This window comes from Sylvia atricapilla, chromosome 10 (genome assembly GCF_009819655.1).
Source record: "Sylvia atricapilla isolate bSylAtr1 chromosome 10, bSylAtr1.pri, whole genome shotgun sequence".
Classification (NCBI taxonomy): domain Eukaryota; kingdom Metazoa; phylum Chordata; class Aves; order Passeriformes; family Sylviidae; genus Sylvia; species Sylvia atricapilla.
The window spans coordinates 7,425,940-7,449,939 of NC_089149.1; positions in this window are offsets into that span (position 1 = coordinate 7,425,940).

A 24,000-nucleotide genomic window follows, 5' to 3' on the forward strand; every position below is an offset into this window, starting at 1 on the left:
ATGTTGACCTTTGTGATGGCAAGCCTGGAATCTTGAGGTTTTCTCCTATTTAGGACTCCTTCACAGCAGCATAATACATCGCTGCCATGTCAGTTTGCGGTCTAATATTTTTACAACCCAGCAATGCACATTTGGAGATTGTGATTAGCATCCTTAATTCCCAGGGGAAAAAAAAAAAATTAAAAAGCCTTGTTAGAACTAGAAAGCTGAAGTCTAAAATAGTCCACCTGCTGTTCTAAAGAGTATTATTTTAGTGCCCTGGGGACATGCAAAGTTGTAACCTACTGATGTCAGGATTAGATTTTATAGGGCTTTTTAGTATAAGTGTTTTTGACAACTTGGCAAAGCATTTTCTGTTGTTCGTTTCTGTTCGATGTTTCTTAAAAACAGCAGTCCAAGATCCACAGAGATGGTAGCTTATAAAATGGATGGAGTCCCATTTCTTTTTCACCTTATTTATTTAATAAGACAGTAAGATGATTGTCAGCTAATCTCAAAAGGAAATAGTTTTTCCTAGAGTTATTGTTTTAAGTCGAATTTTATTCATTTTAGAATTCTGTGGTGACTGAATGTAACAGATTTAATTTTCTTATTGCATGACTAACTTCTCATGGTGACAGTAACAATAATAACATCAACACAGAAAAATAATATAAATATAAAAAATTTTGTTTGCTATAATGAGGGTGTTTATGTTACTCATTTTGGTGTGCCTGACTGACAGCAGGGAGGCAGAGATGTTTGTTTTGTCTTCAGTAGTTCTTACATTCACAACTGCTGCAATAAAATCCCTCCATCATTCTGAGATGAATCAGTATTCAGGTAAGATCTTTAAAAATATGTACTTTCCCTGGGGAGGATTTAGGGTTTGGGAGCTGTGTGAGGTGTCACTATCTCCTGAGGAGGGAGTAGGAGCCATCAGTCACAGCCTTACTGATGGTGGCTCCCTGCATCCCTGGCTCCAGGGGGAATTTTAATCTGAAGTTCGAATTTTCTGGAAAAGAAGTTTAGATTATGTTGTGTTTCTAAAGGGGAGGATCAAAGTTGCTCAAGGAAGAAGGGTTCATGATATACAGGTGACTGCTGACAGGAAGACTTGAAATTTAAGACAATACCTCTCTGTATGGACTATTATCCCTTTGGTTATGCTTTTCATTTCCATGTTAGAGAAGTCTGTTTTCTAATTGTAAACATACTTAGCTCTCAAAATTACAGTTTGGGAAATGTTTGAGAGCTATTTTAAACATTTTCAATAAAGACAATGGTGTTTATAGTGGTTGGTTTACTCGTTATCACCCTTTTTATGTACCTTTAATTGCCAGCAGCCTATGAGTTTCCTAAATCTATTGGAACAGTTCTGTGAATAATTTCTGCAAATAATTTTCAGTTTGCTGTGCTTGCACACTGCCCTGTGCATTGTACTCCCTAAAGAATTTATCTTTTTGCTATTTTGGTGTTTTCTTTACATTCTCTGCCTACATGTATATTCATATGCATTGACGTGGACAACACTCCTTAGTGTTAGAGAGTGGGAGACGTCAAGTGGAGAATTGCTGGAAGGTTTTTGTGGAAACAACACTGCAGGTTTTATACAGGGCACCTAAGCTTCCTGGTTACCCTCAGAGAAAATACAAAGTTGGGTAAGCTTTTACCTGAGTCACAGCAGAGAGTGTGGATCAGATCCAATAATTGTCTTTTCCTCTCATAAAGCTGCAGCATTTTTTAAGCTCTCCCTTATTGCTTCTTTTGCCTCAGGGATGTTGTCCTTTGTCTGCTGGGCTCTTTGTCCTGTGCTTGATCTTGGTCAGTCCTCTTGTGCCAAGCCCTGAATCTTGATGGCAATAGAAATGCATCCCGTGTGGTTTGCTCGTTGGAGGTGTGAAATGGCAGGTGATGGTGGTGGTTTGCATGTGGATGAACATCGTGGCTTAGAGAGGGCTCTTGTGTGAAGTCCTTGCTGAACCCCACTTGTGCAGAAGGAGCAGAACCTGCTGCTGCCCAAGGAGGGCATGTGCTGTCCTGTGAACCACCTCCTGCCCCTCCATCCATCTCCCCAAAAACTACTTTGAACAAAGGAGAAAGCTTTCTGTGGGAGATTTTAGGCAAAAATGGGATGTTTAGAGGATGTGTTTCAACCCTCGAGCTGACAGCTCTGAATGGTTTTCCATTTGAAAAGCACAGTGATGGGTGGCATCTTTGTTTGGTTAAAATTCTCACCTTTGCTTTCTGTCATATTAAGGTGAACATGTCATTTTTTTGTGCCTTCTAAAAGTAGTTGCAGAAAACAAATCCCAGGTGTTGAATCCTGGCTAAACCAGATTTGCTTAACAGTCATAAACCTGTCTATCATACATAGACAGTGTATGTCTGGTTCAGCTTATTTTTCCTTCTTTCCTCATGCAAAATAAGTAGTAAAATAATATATGGTCCTAAAGAAAAGTCTCAGTGATTCCAATTTATCAGAGTGCTTAATTGAGTCTGTGAATTTGGCCTGTTGACTGATGATGATGAAGCTTCTCAGGGGGCCCCTATTAACACTAAAATTATTTAATATTTTATTAATCAATTACTGACTCTTTTATGCAGATAATGCTGCCATGGATGGTCCATTAATAAAATGTGTACTAAATCCCTGGAACAATTTTCTAAATGTTGAAAAATGACTGCTTAATAGCAGACTCCTACTAAATGTTAAGAAAACAAAATGTACAATTTTTTTGGCACTGAAAGAAAATTACAGGTAACTCCAGATGAAATGATAATTAGAACAGCAAGTGGCACAGTGATGGAGCAAATTAAATCCTTTAGGTATCTTGTGGTTATTTTGGATGAATCTCTACTTTCTCTAATCACTTGGATTATATTGTTCAGAGAGTCAATTTGTGATTGGGGGATTAATACACATATAATTTGACTCTGGATGCCAAGAGAATTGTAGCTCCCAATGGTAAATATTGTCAATTACTTATTCTGGTTGTATGATTTACGATGCAGCTTTCTGATATGTCCTGATTCTAATCCTATCAATATATGGTAGTTTTTTGTGTCTATTTGTTCAGCTTGGTATGAAATATCATTGTATGTTGTATGAGAAAAAGAAAAAGGGGAGCAGGGGTCCCCAGTTACCTGCTGTTCAGCTCATCACTACTACAGACTGCCCTTGGAGCCTTTTAGGGCTCTTGCCTAATCTCTGTGGTGCTATATCCTTTCTCAACCCTCTTTACAACAGTGAAGAAAAATTAGATTTTTTCCATCACAGGGATCACAACCACCTGCAAAGGCTTAAGAGCCTGCACCAATGGTGCCTAATACAGCCTCTTGTATCTGTCACTAGACGAGGAGGTGAGAAAACCAGTGGTCAGTGAAATACCCATCTTTGTTTTCCTCTAAGGCAAGATACTTAAGGATGAGCTTGGCTTTAGATATATGATTAATCCCATTCTAATCAATGTGATTTAAGACAGATATGTTCTGAAGTACCTTGTTGAATATCACTGTGGAGAATGATACACAGATTTGGAGATACAGATATATATAATAGATCTGGCTGTGGTTTGGGTTGAGGTGGTGTGTTGTTTTTTGGGATTTTTTTCTTGCTCCATTGCCTTACGCAGAAAAGATACTTGAGATAACAAAAAGCTGAAATCTGACTATTACAAATAAATGTTTAGGGATATATTGAACACATTAAAATCTGTCGTGGATTTGGAGAAATTTTGGTACCATTTGAAGTAACTCTGTTAATTTTTTGCAATGGTTATTTAACAGAAAAACATTAAGATTTAAGATGGGCTAAAAATAGTTGCACAATGGGCAAGCACTTATTGAATACCTCTCTAAATTCTGGGACAGTGATAATGGATCAGGTAATGCTGAGTAAATGGAAACTAAATGGAAACTTACCACTGATGAGTCAGTAAGGGGAGCAATGAAAACCTGTTGGAAAAGCACTGAAGGAAAACAAAAACCTGGGGCAAACCAGTCTGAAAGATTTTATGTGGCTTGCAGCTGTTTAACAAGCAACAGCTCTAAGGAGTACAAGGACTCATTTCAACAAGACCTTTCCTGTATGTGTTTGTCACAAATTTCTGTTGGTGATCAACAGCTTTGAGACATTCAGATTATTCCAGATGTGGTCTTTGGAGGTTTGTATTTCTTTTTTCCTCCTGTTACAGAGAGTGAATGGATTCACTGAACAGCTATACAGTTATGTATTTTTTTAAATTAATTTAAATTCAGACGTGCCAGGATTGGAGTTTGTGTTTGTTTATACATATTATCAACTCTTAGATAAAAGGACACTTCTCCAGTCTACCATTGACACCATGGCTTAAGGGGGAATGGAAGAGAACCCCCAGGACATATGAAAAATATATGAAAATCTGAATCACGTAGGGTTTTTTATTTACAACTATAATTTATTTCCAGTTTAAAGACAAATTAAATAGGAAGTGAAGGAAAACACAGTGCAGCCCTTGTTGAGACAGAAAATGGTAATTAAATCTCTGAATATCTGAATGATGGGATTTTTTTTTTAAAGGAACTATTCCTTGATTGTTACATGTTTTGATTTTTAAAGAACTGTGAGGAATCTAGGACCTCAGCAACCGCTGAATCTGTGTAAGTGCTGGATGCCAAACTGCCCATTTTGCTTTTCTTCAAATTATGTCTGTGTCTTCCTTGTGTCCAGATATTTTTGCTGTCTCTGTTCAAGGAATCCAAGCCCTTAAGCATGAAGTTGAAGGATGTACAGATTGTTGATATTCACCATCATATCAAAGAACTGTCTGTGGCTACTGACCTTGAAAAAAATATTTTACTGTGTAACCAAGTGCTGTGTGGCACACGCAGGTTTCTGTTTCTGCACAAAATCTGTTTGTGTGTGATTAATGACTTCTGTGTGCACTGCACATACAGTAGCACAACCAGGCAATGCACTGTGAGAGGCCCATCTTTCCCTGAAGACATTTCACCACAGAGAAACGGGGTTTTGGTTATTCTGCAGCTTTTTTGTGTTCTGTTCTGGCAGGAGTATACAAATATTTACTGCTTTTGTGCAGGTTTCCTCTGCACCCCTCACCACTCTAACTCACAAACACATGGGCACATTGTAGTCATGGTGAAACTGAAGTTGAGCACTAAATCAATAAGAGCAATACACACTGGTAACATGATGTATACAAGCATTTTAAATTCTCCAGGAGTGAATTGTTACCTATGGAAGTTAAAATGCGCCAAATTCGCTTTTTGTATCATTATTTTGAAATTTAGGATTTGTGTGTGTGTGTGTAGGGGAGGATAGTTTTGCAGAAGGCAACTATTATCAAGGTGCTGAAATTAATTGGCTGCTTTAATTGAGGTAGATTACTAGCTAATGCTTTCTTGAATACAGTAATTCTCCTATTAAATTATCTTTGAATAATTACCTGAAATTTCTCAGCTGCAGGGACTGATGGCTATTTAATTGCACAGTGATGTTGCTATATAATTACTTAACAAGGTGTCCTTTAATAGTTTAATTCCTCTTTCCCAAGGGAAAAAAAAAACCTGTAAGTGTGACTTCTGTTTTTTTAAGTGCTGCGATTTTTTTTACAGATAACTTTGTATCTGAAACATTAAAAAAAAAAGCTATCTGTTCACTTGCTTTTAAAAGTAAGTCTTTTGGTTGTTCAAGAATAGATTTGGACTCAGAAGAGTTTTGGAAACAAACAAAAAAATTGGTTAGGCATTTGTTTAGCTTCGTTACATGTATTTTGTGGTTTGCTATTTGGTTTACAATGTACTTTGAATGAGACATTAGTCAGGTCTGATGTGCAAAAACATAATTACATATGTGTTGTTTTGTGGACTGGGAGCTGTCTGGGTAATGGCACCTCTTGTGCTGGAGCAAGGCAGACTGACCAGGAATTCTAAACCTCCTGGGCACGGGAGCGGGCAGGAGATTGTCTGTTTGCTGAGGGTTCCTAGCTGGAGAGAGGGAACATTGAAAACAGCTGCTTCACCAAGATGGTGAAACAAAAGGTTGGACTGTTCAGAGATTAGAAGAAAAAATACTCAGGATCATGCCACAGAGTATCAATTTCCTTGCAAGTTCAAGGATAGACTGTTTTTTGCTGACTAGAAATTCTCCTCATTGAACGATGAAAAACTTCACAGCTGTAAAGGAGGTTGTTGATAAGTCAGAACAAGGCTGGAACTGTGAAGCTGGATAGAGCATTCTAGAAAATTGAAGAGAGGAATGGTAGGATCATTTTACCTCTCTTCAGTTACATAAACATTTTAATCTATATCTGCTGAACGTACGTCTTACCCAAAACATTATATTCTGACCTTTGAATAGAATCACAGAATAGTTAGGGTTGGAAGGGATGCGATCCTGCTAAAATGTGAGGGCTTTTAAATTCCTTTTTAAAACAGAATTATAGGCATACAGGGCTTACTGATCAGTTGGAGTTTCACACTGCTTCCATGCTGATCCACAGAAGGTGTGATCTATGAGCATCTCCACCTGCGAGCCTGGCTCTGTTCTCCAGAGGCTTGGCACTTTAATCTCTAACATGCCAAGTTCTATCCTGAATAGCTTGAACATATATGGCAGTCTTTTACAATGAGCCTGGTGCAAAGCACAGACAAAATCAAAATGTGTGTCACTAACACACATTTCTGAACCCCTTTGAGGAAGAGTTCCAAACCCCCTATTTGTCTATGCCCCTTTAAAACCAGAAGGGAATGATCAATCCAGTATTACAGAAATCATTCTGTCCACAGGGATATTTTTTTAGACAAATCTCTAAAGGATAAAGCAGAAGAATGGCTGTACTGGATCAGAGCAAAGACACACATAGCTCAAGCTGTCAGGAATGAAGGCATCAGTACTACATGTTGTTATTTCATGAACATACAGTCCTTGATTCATACCATCTCCACTTTTATCAGAGTGGAATAAGAAAGGATTTTTTTTAATGTCCATTGATCTTGAAAGCCTGATAAGAGATATTCATTGCCCGATATTCAGAGGTGTTCAACTTCACAAGATGGCCAGAAAATCAGGCATTAAATCTAGGTCTTAATTAGAATAAACTGTAGAGCTGTTGACTGAATGGGATTTTTGTCAATTTGCATAAATAAGGCTGAAAATTGCCTGACATTCTTGTAATATTTTATTTAATGCTTCAGTCAAGGAGTGGCAAACCAAATAATAGAACAAAAATGGCTTAGTCCTTGTGTTTTCTCTGTGCACAAATCCGCCCCTTTTCTTCTTCTAGTTTCTTAGGAGCTTATATCAGCAAGACAGTTTTTTCCTCGGATATGAGGATGATTTGGCTTTATCTCATTTGATCTAAGAAACAAACAAAAATACTGTAGTCTTTGCAGAGTGCCTCTAGTAATTTCCATCCAAGAAGAGTGGTCCAGGGTGCATCTGTGACTGAAAAACTTCACAGAGGAGTTGAATATGAGCAGAGCTCTTGGCCACTGCTCTCTTACAAATATTACTGCTCCTTTTTCATCCAGAGCACTCAGGCTGGACTGCTCATGTTTTCATTAAATGTTTGTAATTGTAGGGGAATTATTAATATTGTATGTTTGTACTTTACTGTATCCAGAGACCTGAAATTATGACTGGAGCTCAGCTGTGCCAGGTCCTATCCAGGAGATTTTTTTTTATTATTACAGTCCCAGTGGAAAACACTCCCATCCTGAAGCTCCTGGAGCCTGTTGGGGGTAGGTGGTGTGAAGGATACATGGTGTGATGTGTAACAGAAAGATTAAGGGACATTTCAGTCATCTCTCCAGGACATTTCCAAGTCTCCCACAAGTTTGTAAGGCTATTCTCTGTTTCTCTTGCTTTATTCTTTGGAGGTTTTTTCTGGTTTTACTCTTCTTTGCTTTGACCTCTGCTTGTTCTTCATCTCTTTCTCCCCCCATGCAAACCCTCCCTTTTCATTCCTGACTCTCTACTTTTCTCCTCCCCTCACTCATTCTCTTCAGCATTGCAGCAATGGTAGTCAAAAGAAGAAAGGCGCAGAATTATCTGTTACTAAATGGGTGGTGCTGATGGAAAATTAGGGAGGAGGAAAAGAGGAATTAATTATCCATAATGTAAGGGTTAAGAAATAAGATTTTCCCAACTAACACTACTATCTGAAGAAATCCTAAATTTGTGAGAAACATTCCTTCTTCCTTCATCAGAAGGTTCTGTAGCTGTACTCTTAGAAAAGGGAAGAGAGGGTCAAACCTCATGTTTTATCCCTGCTTTCTGTAAGTAACCTGCAAAGAGATTTTTTTTCTCAAGGTTGCAGAGCATCTGCTGCTCCAATTTCTCTGCTTCTTAGGAAGGATGAGGTGTAATTGTAATCTGTTGCTTTGAGATCCTTCTATGAAAGACATGAAAAATGGACAAGGTGTTATTGCTAGAAGGCAGTCTATGTGACCAGTCAGTAACTAGAAGATCCTCCATTAATTTTTCTTTTGTTTATTTTTAAAAAGGTGTGAGGGCTGATACGGAAAATATGCCAAGTCAATTGGATGATTCAGCACAGGCAGTGCACTGTGAGTTTGGTTCTCTTAAAAGAAAAATATTCATACTCCAACTCAATTTATCACAATATTACCTGCAATTACAGACCCAGAATAGTTCTACTAATATTTTCTTAGGTTTTTGTTGGAAATGTGGCCTCATGTGCACCTAGAGGAGGAGCAGACAGTTAAGTTACTCTGTTTGTGACTATTTACCCTAAAAAAATAAAATCAAAAGTTAGCCTTTACATTATATTTTTTTCACTGCTGTCCTTGAGCAAAAACTAATAACATGCATTTGCACTTCGGAGAATCTGCCCACAGATTTTCTTATGAAAATTCCACAGCAGTGATAACCAAAAGCACTTCCCCTTGTAAATACACTTTTCAAATCTGTCTGCATTGGCCTGAGGTCTTGCTGACCACTCAACAGTACAAATAACATTTTTGAAAACCAATTCTTTTCTTCTCTGGAGTGGAAGCACATCAAACATTGTGTCAGTACATACAAGCAGACATTTTTTGTGGGCGTTTTGGCTTTATATTTATAAATTAGGCAGAATGCTGATAATGTCCAAATAACCTACTATAAAATACAAAAGGCAGATTCAATTGCAGAGTAATTTTACTCGAAGGGACATGCAAGATGATAAGCAGATGGTTAGACCTTCTCTAACCCTCTGCAATGCTTGGGACTGGAGAGTGATTTTATGAAATTTGAGAGGGGAATTACCATGACATGAAGTTGGTGTCAGTGGCATAACATTGAACCCCTTTGGATTATTTCACATGCAAAAGTAACTGGAGGAAAGGATTGTGGTCTTCCTTCTGGTATTTTGCTGCTACAGATGTGAGATTTGTTCAAGTACAGAATGAAACAGCAATGTTTGGGTGGTGTTTGGTGCATTTTTTGTTAGGACTGTGGATAAAGAGTAATCCTGAGGCTGCTCTGGACCATGGGGTAGCAGAGAGGGAAGGAATTGAACTGCTCTCGGATACTGCCAGCAATGGGAATTGCAAACAGAGATCACACAGCTCTGCCCACAGCTGCCTGGGACAAGCACAGTTTGGTGAATCAGGGAATCCAGGCCTCTGTTTCCTTAGCTTTCTGTCAGGAATGTGTGTGATTTTAGTTTGGAATTGAATTCCCAATGGATAGATTGAAGAAAGAATAGTGCTTTTGTATTTTTGTTTGTTTTGGTTGTTTTTCACAATTCATCTTTACCTATGCCTCAGAAGTGAGCAGAGGAAAATTTTTTTTTTTTATTTAGTGGTTGTAACAAAAGTTGCATGTCAATGTAGATATTCAATGCTTTGTCATAATTACATGTAGCCATACTGTTGGGTCTGTTTAGGGTTTTTAAAATAAAATTTCCTAAAGGTGGAAAATCCAAACCAATATGTTGAGAAACTGTGAATTTAAAACTTTTAGTGGATTTTATTTTTTTTTAGTAGATCACTTTTTGTGTTGGATGAAGTAGCAAGGTGACAGTGAGTGTTGAAAGTTTCACCTCTTTGTGATTTTGTGATTTGCCTTCAGAGGATGGGGTGAGGTGAGTCCTTTGAGAAGGATGGGGGCAGCAATTTCCCTTGTGAGCTGCAGACTCGAGGGTAGGAGATGCCAGAGATTGCAGGAGGGGACAGCAGAGATCACCACTGCAGAACCAAAATCCTGCAGCTCACGCAGAGGCAGGCAAGTGGCAGGGGAGAAGCAGAAGCATTCAGTGATGCCTTCAACGCAACAGGAGAAAGAATTTATGGGGATCTGGAGAAGGTCACTTTTAAATCCAAGTCCCTGAGTCTGTGGGAAGTGGACATGGAATGGCACAAGCAGACACATTATTAGGGCTTTATGTGACTCATCTTTTTTTTTTTCATTTCTTTCCAGCATTACTGATATTAAAAAAAAATATAATAGGAAGGAAATAAAAAGACTGATACCAGATTAGTCAAGAATTGTCCAGATAATGCCATGTAAGCATAGACATAGCTTTGTGTCAGCAGAATGTGGTGCTAAGTTTGGATATGTAAGTGTGTCTTTCCATTCTTCACTTAGTTCATTCTCTTTAACCTCATCACTTAAGTTCATTATTATTAAATGGGTTTTTTGATAAGTTTTCTCCATTTCTATTCTGTGATTAAAGTATGCATCAGGCAGCTGAAGACAGACACTGAAGTTCTCAGTTTTGCAGCAAAGATCTCCACCTTTCCCTGTCTCATATGTGAGGTCACGTGGAATCGTGTGGCAGGTCCCCTCTGGGTGTCTGTCCCTGTGACAGGGGTGTCACCAGCCGTGTGCTGCCCGTGCACAGTGCTGCAGGCTGGGTTTGGGCTCTCCTTGCCAGGCTCAGCTCTGGTGTGTGGGTGCATCCAGAGACCTGCACTCCTGGGCAGCTTCTTGGAGAAAAGGTCTCTGCTGGGTCTCTACTGGCCACCCTCAGGGCTTCCACCTGCCCAGGCAGCCCCACAGCAGGCTGATGGTCAATGGGATCAACTCCAGCCCCTGGGATGCTGAAGCTGGAGATGATCCTTTCTCCAGTCCATGGCAAAAGTAAAACCCCATTTGTAATGCACAGTGTTAAGCAGGGACAAATCAATGAGTTGAATCCATGAGACTCAACAGGTCTGAGAGGGTTTGTGTCCAAACACATTTCTGTTCTTTGTCTAAATTAACATGAAAATAGGAAAAGATACTGAGATGTGAAGTTACTGGGTGAAGGAGTTTTTCAGTTTACCATAGACCATTAAAAATAACATTACTAATAAAAATTAAAATGCCTCACCCTGAAGCAAGGCAGCTGTATCCTCTTCAGCCTCATTTCTTGTCACTCCATGGATTTTGACCAGCTGAGCTGTATATCCAGTTCCTGTTTATATCTAGTTCATGCTGATCTTAAATGATCAAAACCTAGGAGATAGTCAATATGCCAAGTATAACATTCTTCAATATGCCAAATATAGCATTACAGAGATGATATTTTTGCAATGGATGCATCAAATAAGCAACTTTAGATTTTTTTTGGCAAGGATTTGTGTTTTTTGATACTTTGTTTATAAGGATACAGTTTTGGATATGTTTTAGAGTAGCTAGAGTTGAGACAGCCTCTCTTTTTGTGTGAAAAAATTGTCTTTTTCTTTCCTGCTCTTAGTGGACAGCCTTGTACTTGTTTCTCTGGTACTTCTTGGGATGATGGAAAGCCAAATTGTGGACATCAGAAAGGTTCAAAATTAAACATCTTCTAATACTATCCCTGCAGAAACGATGTTCAGACATTGTAGAAATTTCATCTAAGGTCAAATTTGAAGGTCTGCACATATTCTTGTTAAAAGCAATGTTAACAAGATTGCACTGCCTTTAGATCAGGACTTTAGAACTAGGATAAATCTTGGAATAAAATAGAGTTGTAAATTATATTATTTAGATCAAACATCCTAGGTTGAACTCAAGTGCTTTGGATAACACAGGTTGAACTAGCTCTTCTTTAATTAGAATAAAAATCAGTTTTATACATTTTTAGTCTTCAAATAGACTTAAGACATAAATGTCAGAATAATTTTCTTTAATTATAATAAAATGGTTTTGCTAGATTTGCAGAAAAACTTGTCTCATTAATATTGTGTATCTGGAATAATGTAGAAGTTAGCTTGCCATAAGCTTGTGGCTTATAGGATAGGCTATATAGAATAGGATCTGTAGGTCTTGAAGGTCTATAAACTTACAGCAATAATTAGATGTGACAAATTTTTAACTTTGAATAAGATTTTTAGCACATTGGGCAGTTAAGTATTTATGTGCAGTAAGTATGTGCTCAACTGCTCGTGTAATTTCCATGAATAGCAGGTTGCACTCATAAGTGCATCATTAATTAGCTGCTTGTGCTATTAACTGCCATGGAGGGACAGCTACACCAGTTTGCTTTTTTACAAGCTTCTGGGAGAACTTTTTGTGCTTGTCAAATACATGAGTGGAAAAGGAATAAGCAAAAAAAAAAGGCACTTTATAAGTGTGATCCATACAAAGTTGTCTTCATAAACCAGTAGGTGCTATTTTAAAACTACTGCCTAATTGCAAATTGTCCAAGAGTCGTTTTTATTCAGCTTCATGCTGGCCTGTAAATCCAGACAATGCTCTCATTTGCATCTTCAGCTCAGGTGTTCAGACCTCAGAAAACCTGGTTTTCTGCACAGCTCTACATCACCAGCTTGGTCACACAGTCCTTTGTTTTTAAACGCGGAGGAGACCAGAGCCCCAGAGATGAAGTCAATGCAAGTTTCTTCCCTGGCCTCACTGGGCTTTGGCTCAGGCTCATCAAACCCTGCTAAGGGGCAGGTTATTTGCACAACAGTTGTAGAGGCTCTTCTCTATGAATGAATAAACCATTTAGAATTGTATTTTGTAAAGTGCACAGTCGCCATAAATGGGATGAGAATTTTTTTTTCCCCTGAATTGAGCTCTTTGTACTGAAATGTGTGGTTCGCACAAATATTCATCCTCCTCTGCTGTATAAGCTGAAAGGGCCCAGAGGAAGCTTGAAAGTGCAAGTCACACTGACATCTCCCTCATCAGTACTTTGCCCTGATATTGTAACATCGCTGCTCCTCGGCAAAGGCAAAGTGGGGAACATTTCCAGCTAATAAGGAGAAAAGTTTAACTCTTCAGGAGTGGTAAAACTCAGGGCTGAAACAGTGATGTTATATTAATTAAATTCTCTGTTTCATTTTATAATTGTGAGGCTCAGGAGCAGGAACCTCACACAGATCTGAAGCAAAAAAGATGTGTGTAGACTGCTTATTTGTTGAAAACCTACAGTGAGTGCTACAGTACTTAGAAGGGAACTGTAATTGCTCTAAGCTTTTCCTCTTCTGGGGTGTATAGTACTCTGATCTTCATAATCCTGGGTATTGAGAAACTGAATAACAGTCGTCTTGTTTAAAGTGAAAAACATCAATTGCATCTCTCCTCCCTGACTCTTCCCTGGCAGTATTGCCTTGAAAAGCAATTTTCCTCCAGAAGCACTGACACATTTGTGTCCTTAAAAATTAAGATGTTACATTAGCCCTCCAATTTCTGAAAGCAAATCACCATCAATACTCTTTATTTGAATGTCTTATATGAACACAGCAAGTAAAAGCAGGCAGAAAAGAATGAGGTTTGTGTATTAGATAAAAAGATGGACTTTTCATATGTGAAATTTGTGGTGGAATGCTGCTTTGATCAGAACAGCTTCAGCATTAAGGTAGCTGTAATAATAATCATCTCCATAAAAATATGCATACTCCTTTTAAGTAATACATCTATTTTTCTAGCTAGGATCTCACTACATATTTTATTTTAATGTCTCTCCATTGGTACTTTCCTTCAAAATCACATTAGAAATAACTAACAGACAAATTACTCATACACATGCTTCAGAGTACCAGAAACAAACAAATAAAGCCCCCCAAGTAATTGTCAGCCCATGTCAGCAATTCAGTTATTAGGATCACATAAACCCATGTCTTATATATTCCACCCAGAATTGTTTTAAGGTCCTTGTATGCATAGAATTTTGAAATATATTATTTGAATATAAAAGTAGATTATGTATTTCCCCTGTGGCTGGCCAAATGTCTTTCCAACAAAGGGTAAAATAAGAAGGCTATTTTTTTGTGTAAAAGAGTGATCTTTTTAGTCATGCTTGATTGCTTTTTCAGGACTGTCTCCATTTATAATGAGATATTCTTGGACTCATTTGAACCAGAAAGTTTAGTAAAATTGTTACATTTTTTACATAAAATACCTTGAATTATTTAAACTGTCTCAAACTCAGTATTTTTGAAATATGTGATATATATTGGATTTTTTGCTTCACAGGCTGAACACAACAAAAAATGGAAATATATTTAGCATATTTACAAGAAATATTTGTTTTAATCTTTCATACTTGTCAGCACTTCACACTAATTTAGTCTTATCTGCTGCTAAGGAGTTACACAGTGAGGGATGCACTTGTTATTCAAATCCCTATTAATGTTTCATATCATAGTTTGGCAAGAAAGCTGTGACTCTATTGGGCTATGATACAGGAAAGTTCTAATTATCTGTACTTTTCAGAAAACTTGGCCTAGGATGTCTGTGCTGAGAACAATGATGTGAATTTACTTTCATCAGGAGTTTAAAATTACATTATAAAATGTGTTCTGTGATACTGTTCTTATAAGATCTGATGTGCAATGAAATGTGCAGAGCTTGAGGAGAAAATGCATTTTTATTATGGTCACAGTGCCCAGATAAAATTGGAGGTGTGCAATGCTTTAGAAATATTTACTTGCAGGTAAAAATAAATTTCATATTACCTAAGTTTGTGTTTTACTATTGGAAACTACACAATCATCTTTCCACACTTACCTGGGGTCTGGTACACGCATTGCTCTATATTTAATCTTTTCAGTGTGTTTTGTAAAATATTTCATTGTAATGTTTACAGAGCCTACTTAAGCTGTTCTGCATTTTACAGGCAAAATAAAAAAAAAAAAAAAACCCTCTATCAGTTGTAGATCAAGAAGAAAAACCCTTCAACAATTCCTTTTCAAAGGAACAAATTGTAGTTCAAAATTTTATTTTACAGTACTTTTAGCTTTAGGCACTATGAGAAGCAGCTCTTTTACTGCTCAACCTACAGCAAAAGCCCGCGTCTCATCTTTCCTCTAATTGTCCATCCTTTTTATAAGATTTATTTTTGCCTGTGGTGCCGAACTGAAAAAGTCACCCAGCTAAAATGTAGCCACTTCATTTCCAAGTTAAAAACAATGGCGTTTTCATGTCCATACTTATTATTATTCTGAGAATGTACTAATTTGTTACATCCAAGATGACGGTTAGCTCGGCCGGTGGAAGGGGCACGGTGCCAACCACTGCAGCTCAGTCAAAGGGCCCCTTTCATGGCAAGTGGTGGGACAGAAAGTAGCCTGCAGTGCGTGTGGGTACGGGCAGGCAGGCTGCCAGCAGAGTCATCCTGCTACGGCCCTTTGCGGTGTCGGGCTCTGAATGCAGCTCCAAACTATGATTTCACTAAATGTCGGCATGGGCAGCCAAATTTTCGAGCCACCAGTGCTCTAAGGAGCAACTGATAAATGTTTTATCCCCGCGGGCTGCAGTTGATGTTGCACAAGGGTTTTTGCATGTGCTCAATGCATTATCGTTCTTGGCATTAAGCTTAGATAATTGTCTACTTATATTGAGCCTGTAATAGCAAAATACAAGTGAAGAGGCATGTTTTACAAAGTAAAACTATGAAATAGGTTTAGCTATATTACTATGGATTTTTTTTTTGTTCTACCCTACTAAATTTGAATGAGAATGAAGTATGATTCTATACCTTAATGCTGCTCAAACCAGGGTGGTCTCATAATTTTGTTTTACATGCATGACATTGCTTAAGGTCATTAGTTGTAAATCTTAGTATAAAAAGACTGAAAATATATTCAGTACTTTGTAGTTACCGAATACATATTTAAAAGCCTCTATGAAAAGTCGGGACCTACATGGCAGATTTTCAGAAGCTGAATGGTCAATTTAATGATGTAGATTAGCTGTATCTAAACAGTAAATGGAGATAGGCTGTTGCAAGGCTTTGATGAATATCTCTGATGCATATCCCAGTTGATCAATTTTCTAATTTTAGGGATTAGTATTCTGCTTTTCAATCCTAATATACCCTCTGGTTACATTCTATTTCAAATTTAACTTAGATCAGGTATAGCTTCATTTACTTTTTGCTGTTGTTTAATTCTGTCTAACAAGCACAAATTAAATTTTAATTTGGTTTTTCTCTTTGCAGTGACTGTGATGTACTGGGTCTCATTTTTCACTCATTTTTTTCTCAGCATTACCTGACTTCCAATTGATTATTTGAATCACTATTTTATATTAAAAGATGGACTTCAGTATTGCTTTAAATGTGATAAAAAGCAGCTGACATTCACTAATTTTATTCAGCCTAGTTAAATTCAACCATTAAGTTTAGCAGCTAAAACTAATAGAGAAAAATTTCTTGTTTATCTTGTTTCTTGTTAGATAATTACTGCAATAGCTGTGTATATTATTGCAATAGTTGTACATAGTATGATCAACTTTTTTATGTACATAAATTCTCTTTATACAGTATCTACTGAGAGCAGATAGGCAGCTTTTTGTGCAAATATGAAGAAATATTTTAATAATTTATTTAGAGAAAATCTGTTTTTGTTTTTTATTGCTCATGTTCCTGGAGCCAAAGTAGTTCTTGAGAAAGTGCAAATTGCTGGTTTTTTTGTTTTTGTTTTTTTCTTAACGTTTTCAACATGAAGGCTACTAGTGTCAATCCATTTGATAATATACTCTCTCAAATACATGCAAATCCAAACAGGTTATGACTACTAATTTTGTCTTTGCAAATGCTGGATCTTTAACACACAGACTAATTAAATATTTGTAATAAAACAGTTAACTCCAGTGGGTTATTGCTCTGGTTTGCAAAACTGCATTGAAGTGCTTTCTTTTCATTTCATTGATGGTGGAACAAACATTTCTTTAATAAGGATACAGCACATTCTAATTTTGTAGCAGAAGCTTAGATAAGGATCAGGCCCCTCTGAATCACTGCTTTGACCTATGACATGGAAAGTGCTGAAGCTCTTTGGCAAAAGAAGAGTTAGTCATTCATTATTATGCACAGGACTTTCCAGTTCTAAAGGGGCTCTGTGCTTTCTCTCAGATAGACTTTGTTTGTTGGAAATGAGAACTGTATTTTGGCAGTAAAGGACAAGAACTGAAGCAACTCTGCAGGCAGACTCATTATGACATAATCCTTCATTAATCCTTATTCTCTATTAATAGATCATGACAGAAGTTTTGCTTTGGGTGACCATCTTCACCAGCGAGCAATGAGGGAGCAGTAATAGGCAAAGACCCAAATAACAGACCCAAAGCTCTTCTTTTTGGGCTATCATTTTATTTACAGCCTTAAGGAAGTATGGGTGTGTTATCTTGGATAAGTTAGTGTGCTAAGTGATCTATTTTCTTCAAGTGCGACCTGGCTTTGTATCTGAGAAATGTGATTCATCTATTGGAAAATGGATTACCTACGTTACTTACCTGGCAGATAAATACACTGAAAAATTAGGTGTTGATTGCAGACTTGCTGCAGGAAAAATATAGGGATGCAAGAGCCCATTAGAGTGGAAGTGACAGTTAAAAGGGAAAGGACTGAAGAATGAGATTTTAAGTGGCATGTGAAATGAATGTGACAAAATTTGGCCAAGAGAAGGAAACATTTGAGAGCTTTTTGTTTCAGAGAACGTCTGGGAGAAAAACCCACATAACTGTGGAGTGTTTGGGAATGTATTTCTGTAAAAGTTACAAGAAGTATTGTTTTACTTCTTACAAGAAAAGAATACATAGGTCAAGAATAATGGGGTTGGTGTTTCCCTGACACCCTTGGCCACCCTCAAACTGCCATAGACAGGCAGTGGAACAAAAAGTGCTGTAAATAAATAAAAAATTTTAGGGGGATTGTTGATAATTGCCTGGTTCCTGTTAGAGCTGGATTTACTTGCATTGGATCTTGGCTGTGCCATGGTGCACAGAACTTTCAGCTGTGGGAGCTGATGCTGCTGATGATGACAGAGCAGGCTTGTGGGTTTTGTTATACAAATTAGACTTTGTAACATCTATTAATATTGTCAAATATGATTTGAATATAAGCCAAAATGTAATTTCTGAAGCAACTGTCTGTATCCTACAAATGCATTTGTTCATTTAAACTGCAGTCCATTTAAACTGTAAAGCAATATTTAAGTTGTTGAAGAGGGTAAACAAGACTTCCTCCATTACCTTCTGTGAAACCATGCTGATTTACATCCACTGTGAATAAGATCACTAATTTTATTACTTTTTCCTAGGATTTTGTGCCTCTTTGTTATGAGTTGTAATGTCAGTTTGACTGGGTAAAAAGGTGTAGAAAATCCCACTGTTTAACAAACTGACTGGGAAAAACTTGTATTTGTATTGGATCTTCGAGGCACTTCCAGGGACCAATGTCTAGAAACACAGGTGACATAACATGTGCATCTCAAAATATAATAATTACTAAGATGAAATGTTGTTTTCTTCTAGCAGGACAATATTTTATGCCTGAAAAGTCTCAATATATATTTCTTTTGTGTAGTTTCTTAGCACCCTCTCCATTCTATTCAGAAAGGTATGAAATATGAATAGATTGTTAAATTTTTCCATAGGGAAGGTTTGTTATTCATATAGAGCAGATAATGCAACGGGGTTTACAATTTATAATTTTTATTTCCACTTATTGTAATACTTTACACAAACAAAAGCCCTACAGTTGCTCCATACTGTGAGAAATTGTCAGCAAGTGTGTTTTTCCCTCTGCAAGTAGCATTTATCACTTCAACTTTTCTACTGAGAATTTTGAATCTGATTTAGACATAATGTGGCCGTCCAGATGCAGGGTTAGAGAAGGAATGGGAAAACATAATTCAGAATTTTTAAACTATTTATGCGGTACTCTTGTTGTACACTTCTTTGGGGGCATGCACAACAGAACTGACTTCTGAGTGTAGTTTTACTCCTCTTGCTACTCTACACATACACAGATAAAATATTGGTGGCTTTGACAGTAGGTGTGGCCACATAAATGCAGTTGAGTGTTCAGGTCCTGAGCAAAGCTCAGTGCTTCAGCACATCTGGATTCAATTGTTGCTTTCTAAAGAGGATATTTTCTGATAGTAAGCAACCCTTTAAACCAGCAGAAAAAATGCATAACAGGATCCAGTGGAGGGATGCTTATATGCCAAATTCAGTCTGGAAATGAGATACCAATTTTTAACAGAAGAAGAAATTAGCCATTAAACTTAACTAGAAACAGCCTGGACCTTGTCCCATACTGAGCTTTAAAACTGAAATATCTTGTATTCAAATATATTCTATGTCTTGAATGCAAGTAACAGGAATATGTGAATTTCCCCTCTAGTCTGTTATATGTGCCTTTAAAATCAATTATTGTATTCTTCTGAAGTTCAATTGTCATTCATTATTTATTATTATACTACTTGATATGACTGTGATCACTGAAGGCTGTGTAAAACCAAGAGAAAAAGAATGACATTGGGTTTTCAGCTGTTCAGAACTGGTGGCACTGTGCTGGCTTGTGACACTTCTGTTCTTCTCTTGCAAGAATGTGAACAGCTCTTAGTTCCTATAAGAGTAATTCTATATGTCTTTTGCATTTTCTATCCTACTTTTGCACAAAAATCATGTTTTTGGAAAAAGCTATTCTCATTTGTCCCCATCTCCCTATTAGTCTCAGAAAATAAGTGGAGTCAAAACATCCAATGAGCCATTTTCTTCTTATCTTAGTGTTCAACCTTTCTTTGGGCACCATGGCTGGATCCAGGATGTTAAATAGGCATTGATGCAACAGGGCTTTAAATTTTTATTTTTTCTTAAAGTTAGACAGAAGTTTTCCAGCAAATGAGGTGGTGGGGGTGATTGCTTGCAGACTGAATGATGTGATGCTGTGAATAATGGAATAGGAAAACAGTATAGAGGATTATATTCAGCAAGTGGTGAAACAGTTGTTCTGTGCTGCTTGTCACTAAAAAAAAAAAAAAAAAAGAAATCATAAACTACAGCAAGAAAGTTTCTTAGCAGAAGGTTAGAAAGAAAGAGGACCTTTCTAAGCAGTTAGGATGAAGTGTCACTGAAATAGTTTACCCAGAGATTTATTGAGTCACCTTTATAAGCTGCTTCACATGGTGAACATTTTTCAGTAGGGACCTACACACACGTGATCCTGAGACCTGAGGTTAGCAGTAGCTGGGTGAAGAATATGTGAAGACCAGACCAATATCTAAGGTTCCTGGCAGCCATCTTCTCCTTGAACAAGACAATGACTCATTCAGATAACTCATAATATCCAGAGGAGTCTGGGATCTTCTGTGGGCTCTCTCTCTATAAATCAAAGAAGCAGCATGAGCCATAGGGGACCTTCTCTATTCTGCTCCCAGGGAAAGTGACTTTGATGAAAGAGAAAAATCAGTTATTAACACACTTGTAGAGCTTGTAATTAGCCAAATGAAATTGGCCATCACCTCAGATGAGATGACGAGAAGCATCAAAAGCCCTGGCATCTTCCTGGTCCTGGTCTTTTTAGCAGTAAATACAGAGGATAATCAAACATGGCAGAGTAAAATGTAAAAGAAAAAAGCCTGTCAAGTTTGTATTGTTCAGAAAGCTCATCATTTGGGAGGACCAGTTATCAATTCTGTGGGAAGATCATCACCCCTAAAGTCATGGGGCATTTGCTTTCAAGTCCCAGCCCAGTTTGCACAGCACTGTTGGAAACAACCAGCGTTGCTCTCACTGATACATCAGCAGCTGTGGCCACAGAGTTCTTGTTTCACCTGCAACATTCACATTTTCCCAGGGAATGGAAAATGGCCTTCTGGAGGGGCCTATACTTCTGATTATCGGATTGAGAGGGTTGAGTTTTCATCTCAGTCAAGAAAGAGGGTCTTTTCCCAAATTCTGGAGAGAACAGAGTGTGGCCACAAAGCTTGGATTTAATGAAATACAGTTAGTTCATCCAGAAGATATTCACAGTGGCAAAAATGATTACCAAAAATACCACCTGGACTTCAAAGTATCTTTTCCCACCTCTTTGAAGGCAGATGCTGTAGAAGTTCAACCTGATGTCATAGAAGTTCAGAATTGCTATCAGTTCCTATAGATATTCATAGCGGAATGGTGTATTTTGGGGAAAAAGAAGTGTAAAAACACATCTATAAATGGCCTTTTGCCTTTTATTTTCTTTCTGTACCTGTCAACTATCATGAAGGATGCCTCGACAGGGAAGCTCAATGCTCGTGTGTTTGGAAAAAGAAATATAAATGCATGATAACATTTTGGAACCAACAGGTGATTTGTAGATCCCATAAATCCTGGGTGCAGCAAATCTTAGGAGATCTGATACAGAATATCAGATACCAGTTTCCATTCCAGAGGACCTCTGGCCTCATCCTTCAGAAGAACTAGACAGTTATTTAGGGACACTGCAAGTGGGAAACCATCACATAGTGGGCTTTTAGATTACAGGGACTAGAAAACATCTGCAACTCAAACTGAAAATAAAAGTCTGAGGGGTTTTTAAAAATTATTTTTCTTCCTTTCTATGTGTATTTTTTATGACAACTAACAGCTGGGAAATGACTGTTTAGCCACTTCTTGGTCTGTCTACACTTTCTGATCCCTTAAAAAGCCAGAGAAATACTTGTCACATCTTATTTTAGATTCCTTGTGCCTAAGGTAGTTTTGCTTCCCAGTGGTGCCATGTGTTTCAGGCAGTCATTCTGAAATGATGTTTTTTATTCTGAGGTATTAGACACTGTCTCTAAGCTCTGGTTTTATTAATATGTTAAAAAAAAAAAAAATTGGATCAGCTGTTGCTTTGGGATCCTCATACATAATATGTGCATTCAATAGATCAATAAACTGTGAAAAAGAAGGTTTTATTCTGCAATACCTGAAGTGTTTCAAGGTGTAGCACACACAGAATTCCACAGCCTGTCCTTTTGGTTTTGGTTTGGGGGGTTTTAATTTGGTTTGGTTTTCTTTTAGTTTGTCGTAGCTGTAACTTTCTGACTGAAGGAAAACTCAGGCATGACAGATCTATTCTATCATTTCTATGCCATTGTAGAAGATGTGTGTACTGACAGTGTTTGCTCTGGTAATATTAGCAGGCAGTGACCTCTGCCCAGAGCTCAGGCACATGACAGTGTATGTATATGAACTACGGAGCTCAGACTAGTTACTGTAAATAGCTTCTCTCCAACTTCACAGGACGGGATTTCTGAGCCTCTTCGTCTGATTGTGTTTCTGTGCACTCCTCTTTTGTCAGCCATAGATGGCAGATCCTTGTTGTATGTATCAAAGCAGTTTCCTACACAATGCCAGCCAGGACCCAGCACTCTCATCTAGTAGGCTCCTTAAAAAAATGCACTGGGAGATGTGGCAGTCAGGGCTGTTAATTACCATATAAAGCACCACTTTCCAAGTGTGAGGCTTCTTCAGTGTCTTCACTTTTTTGGCTTGGCTTTTCTGCTTGTAGCAACGTATAGAATTATAGCTGTGTGATTGGACAGCTGATAAGTGAGCTAGTGGTTAATAGTCTGATGGCAGAAAGTGGAGGTGTTATATGTAGGAAGAGGTCTTTTATTTGTTGCTAAAAGGAGTGATTCTGACTCATTTTAGGCTCAGGAGTAGTGTGGGTGAGCCAACACATGGAATATGGTGAATCTAGGTATTTGAAGGAAAGTGAATGGAAATTGTCACTTTTTGTGACAGGAGAACGTGTTTGGTATGGTGCCAATAAAAATAAGTACGTGCAGGTTTGTTCGAAGGATGTGCCGACAACACAGAAACTTCTCAAGTCCCTGGGATGAATTTCAGATTCTGAAAGGAAACATCCAGAAAACAGAAAATATCAAAAGTAATTGAAGACATGTGATTCCCAGGTCTTGTGCACAGATTTAATTAAGACCTCCACCTTTCCAGTTCCTTTGCCAAACAGATTTTGTAAACCTTAGGCAAAATATGTTGGCTACTTCACATTTGGAGACACAGGCGTTAATTTCCACGGTACAGAGGCAATCCTTTTGTTCAGAACTATGTTACTTCAAACGAGTATTTCATTAGGGTGAATATTTATGTAAATTTTGGATATGCTCTGTGTACTGGAAAAACTCTTCCCGAAAATGTGTCGCATCAGTAATGAGTGTTGTTGGTTTTTTTCCCACTGCCTTGTACCGTTCTTAGAGATGTAAAGCAACACATCTTACGTTTCCTCCCCTTTCTGCACACAGAATAAAAATTACAGCGACAGCTTAGCTTGTTTTGCCTATGGATCAATGCCAGAAAGCAGTTTTGAAGGTGTTTTAAAATGAAGACATCTGGCAGCTGGCGTACTTACAATTCATTTGCCAAAGACAAGTTGCATGCTGTTGGAATTTTCAATTGAAGGTCACGCACCAGGTAAAAATCAGTCAGGTGGAGCTCATGTGTGGTGAACCCACACACTTGAAGAATTTCTGGCCCAGGGATGTGTGGGTGGGCTAAACTGTGAAGGATGTTTGTCTATTTTTTCCTCTTTAAAATGTTAAACCCGGAGCTAAAAAAGGTCAGTAAATCTGAGAAGAAATCACAAGGCTATGATATTTCAGTGGAACCACCATCAATTACTTTGAGCAGAGAGTGCAAAAAAAAAAAAAGAAAAAGGAAAGATGAATAAGAATCTGACATAATGTTGGACAAACACTCTACTGTCAACTGAGTGGTCACACACTTTTTGCTCTCATTTTTTCAGTAGGAAATAGCCTGGAGGATTATTTGTACACAGCTTTGTACTGACAGTGAATTAGTAACACTGTGTCATTGTGCATTCAGTGATT